The sequence below is a fragment of the Euprymna scolopes genome, chromosome 5 (genome assembly GCF_053919585.1).
Source record: "Euprymna scolopes isolate OS-2025 chromosome 5, ASM5391958v1, whole genome shotgun sequence".
In the NCBI taxonomy this organism is placed as follows: domain Eukaryota; kingdom Metazoa; phylum Mollusca; class Cephalopoda; order Sepiida; family Sepiolidae; genus Euprymna; species Euprymna scolopes.
Genome location: NC_136486.1, coordinates 134,889,236 through 134,893,551, shown reverse-complemented (window position 1 = coordinate 134,893,551; position 4,316 = coordinate 134,889,236). Strand labels below are relative to the sequence as shown.

At 35.3% G+C, this 4,316-nt stretch overlaps 1 protein-coding gene across 7 annotated transcripts in view; it reads left to right on the top strand.

Moving 5' to 3' along the window:
* Window positions 1–661: 661 nt before the first annotated feature.
* Window positions 662–4,316, top strand: part of LOC145276991 (carbohydrate sulfotransferase 15-like) — a 180,183-nt gene continuing 176,528 nt past the window's right edge. Inside the window, exon 1 of one of the 7 annotated variants that reach the window (XM_080128560.1) lies at window positions 662–1,166. The gene's annotated coding sequence lies outside the window, so the exon portion shown is untranslated. The remainder of the gene's footprint in view (window positions 1,167–4,316) is intronic. The other 6 variants (XM_080128566.1, XM_080128563.1, XM_080128562.1 and 3 more) reach the window with 6 other exon arrangements.

The window sequence follows — 4,316 nt, the reverse complement described above, 5'->3', positions numbered from 1 at the left end:
TGTAATGCTTGCTAGAGATGAGGAGAACGACAGGAAACTTGAGAGAGAAAAGGGTCCAAATACAAAACTAGAAGAGTATAAGTGTTTTCCCTCCTGTCGTCGGACGAAGATAACAGTGTATTATCTGTTCTGATACTACACTTCACTTGGTCGGTCCTCGGTCAATGGAGGAGACATCCTTTATGACTGAGACAATTTCAATTTTTGTTCCTATCCAGAGTTCCCCTTTTTAGAGAATTGGATATTCCCCACATTAAACACCGCCCTTGTGTCTAACTCTGCCCTCGTGAGAAGGCAAGTAAATGGGAACAGGCACGTCAACTCGAAATAAATATAATTCATATAAGAGATTGGGAGGAAGAAAGCGAACAAGAAAGAGAGAGGAACGACTTTCAAACCTGGTAGAGTACAAATATTTTGTCTAATAGATTTGACAGGGATGCGAATCCGAGGTAAACATGTGTTTACCAGTGTGTGTAAAGGAAAAAGAGAGTGGGAAAGGACAGAGAGAGAGAGAGGGGGGAGTAAGGGAAGGGAGAGAGGCAACATACAAAGCCGATAGTGTACTAATGTCTTGCCTAAATATATTTAACCGGAGCACGAACCTGAAGTAAATATATGTGTATTTGAAAGAGAAAGAGAAAATAAAAGAGACAGAAAAGGAGAGAGAGAGAGGGGGGGCGAAATACAAAGCCGATATAGTGCTAATGTTTTATCTAATATGTTTACACCAATCTAAATTTCATCTGGAAATGTTTGCTTAAGTATCACCGCAGCAAAAGCTTTTATTTTTATGTTCTAGCTTCACCGATCAGTGTGACGGGAATCATGCAAATGAGTGAATATTGATCAGGAACAAATTTAACGGTTACCACATAGATACGTTGTGAATTGAGAGTTGTAAATATCCAAGCTGTCGCACACTCAGAAAAAGAATAAAAAAATGCATTGTTATATCTAACTAACAATACAATTTTTGTAGGTTGATTTTTGATCGTTGCGCAGGTCGGCAGAAAGTATCGAACTTCTTTGCTTTTGCAAGTTATTCTAGCCTTTAAACTTGTAGCCATTGCAGCGGAATTTAAAAATTGCTAAAACGACACATTAGCTCTACTTGCGTTTTGAGCACTTCCGGGAATATTTAAGCGACGCTCGTAAATTATAAGGTAGATATATTTAAATTATTAGATACGAAGATGTTTTGGGTTTTGTTTTTTTTGTTTTTTGTGTTTTTGTTTTTTTGTCATTTTTTTTTTTTTTTTTCGATTTTGTCGTTATTTTAATTGTTTGCCAATTGCAAATATTTTACCTTGGCTGTATTTTATTTGGAAGGATATTAAAATGCGGAATAGTTAAAAGTCGAGAAACCATAAACATAACAACCCCCCCCCGATAACTCAGACAAAGCAGTTTACTTTTAAGTTGTTTGTTTGTTTGTTTGTTTTTATTTCATTGTTTGTTCCTTCGCGGCTGTCTTTGCGACACATGAAAAAATAAAGATGGCTGCCTTTATTTTCATTGTCGCTAAACTTCATACTGAAAAGATGGTAAAAATACTTATTTTTCCACTTATCCCAAATCTAGGGGTTTGCCACTCAGACTTAGGATTAATGACAAGGTAAGTCATTAGTAGGGCTATGACAACAGCATATTCTTTTCATTGTTTTGACTCTTGAGTATATATCCGACACAATTAGACACAATTAATCAACCGAGAACTACATCACTCTACATAAAGAATAAGATATCAATGGATATATACATGAGAATCAAAACAAGGTAAAGAATATGCTGTTGTCGTAGCCCTAGTCATTAGAGCCCCCCTCCCCGCCGCCCAACAGTTAAGAAACATCTCGGTGACCATCTTTATATTTTCGTGCGTCGCAACTATTAATAAATCAAGCTCTGAAATAAAAAAAAAATACTTCGGATAATTTCAGTACTTTAAAAGCATACATAATAAAATTTTACTGCATTTGGTATAAATTATTTGTTGTTTATTGTCTAAGATTTCTCTGCTGTTCAGCACCTTTACCATTTTTTATTTATTTTGACATGTGCATCGGGCCTAGTTAGTTTTACTTGGCACCTTTTTCATGGAAGCATGCTAGTCTGATTCTTATTATTATTATTATTATTATTATTATTATTATTATTATTATTATTATTATTATTATTATTATTATTATTATTAAGAAGAAGAAGAAGAAGAAGAAGAAGAAGAAAAATCTCAGGAAGGTCACCCGTTTTTAATAACGGCATTATCTCAACATAAGAGAAAATAATATTTTTATAACCTATTACTATATCTGTTATCTGTTAAGAACGGGCAAAAGTTATATCCCGTTTAGTTGGAATAAGTGCTTTATGCGAAATTGATGGTTGAATATAGTTAAATTTGTGTTCATTTTTGCATTAAATGCTAATCCTTATAATTCTTTATCAATCCATAACTGTGCATTGAACGGATACCATAATTCTTAATTCGTTGCATCTTATCATAACAAAGATGAATACAAAATTTCAGCAAGACCGGCTTAGTAGTATATAATCAGTGCAGGAAATGATAATTACTGCTGGTCGACAGATTCGATCCAGTTAGCAAAGCCACCCTTTGTTTCGCAGACTACGGACAATTAACACATAAATAGAAAGAAATTCATATTTATGAATGCCATTTTCGGCAGGCGTTCACAGTTGACAGTCAGTCAGAGTATTCAACGACAGGAAGTCGAAATGATGCGTTTTCGCTAAAATTTGCTGCTTTTCTCTAATTGCCTAAGTAAGTTTCAACTTTATCTTCTTAAAGAGGCTTTATAACTATTATATTTTAAAATAAATATTAACGTTTTATACCTACATACACTAGTGTATTATGTTTATTCGATGATCAGTGTAGAAAGTCATAAATACTGCTAATCATCAGATTCGAACTCAGTCAACAAAACTTCTCAGGCAAATATCTTTCTTCCACGCAACGAGCACTAACAAATGAATAGAATGAAATTGAGTACCTATTAATGTCATTTTTTAAAAATATAATTATCCACTGACATGTGGTTCGTTGTCTACGACTAATCAGATTGGCTAAATCTAAACACGTGTCAGTGGATAATTGCATTTTGAAAAAATAATACATATTCCGCTCCCCTAATTGATTAAAGGGAAAATTATTCCCAACTCACATATAGGTAAAAATGCACTTTCGTATATATATTTGATTTCATTCAAAATGTATCGCAAAACAAAAACAAATAACATCTATTAATGTCATTTAGTATTTTTCATACATTTTTGTATATATATATATATATATATATATATATATATATATATATATATATATATATATATATATATATATTAGGTTGGTGCAAAAATAATGTCGTTTTTGACATGAAGTTGAGCGTCAATTATTTTTGCACCAACCTAATATATATAACATATAGTGGGAAAGATGTCATCATGAACGCACCCAAAAAGATGTACACACACATACATACCCTTATTCCTTAAATTATTTTTTGATTTGATGTCAAACTAAAATCTACAGATTACCCCCACACGTGTATTTTCACGGTTGAGAAAATATCTGCATATTTATACATGTTTTTACGATGATCAGAAAAAATAACCCTTTTATAGTAAATATTTAGAGATTTATAAAGAATCGGAATCGATAATTGTATCGGAATCGGGAATTTAGTAAAGAATCGGGGAAAAATACTGAGATCGTCCCATCACTCTCTCTCTCTCTCTTTATATATATATATATATATATTCTATTCTTCTTTTTTTCTTGCTCGTCCGTCGGAATCGACGATGACCAAGGTATCAATCAATTCGGCGTCAGGGGTTTGTGGGTCCTGAGATGGCTGATGAGGCCAATCCGTGCTCGGCAGACTCTTCCACACTCTGGACACGTGAAGGCGGTATCGGCAGGCTGTGAACAGGCAGCTCTCTCCTTCCTCCTCTTGCGCTTCTGCTGGTCGTGTGTCATGCGTTGATTCTCTGCCCTGTCGGCTCCTAGGCTGATGACGCAACGCCAGGCCGAACGTTTAGCAGCGCGACTCTCCCAAGACTGGGGGCTGATGTCAAAGTATTTTAGAGACGTTCTCAGACAGTCTTTATATCGTTTCTTTTGCCCCCCTGCATTCCGCTTTCCCTGGCTGAGTTCCCCATAGAAAAGTTGTTTGGGGATTCGGCTGTCGTGCATGCGATAGACATGGCCTGCCCACCGGAGCTGGGTTTTGCGGATTATGGTGGTGATGGTATGGAGCCCCGCGCGCTTCAAGACTTCTGTGTCAGGAATTCTG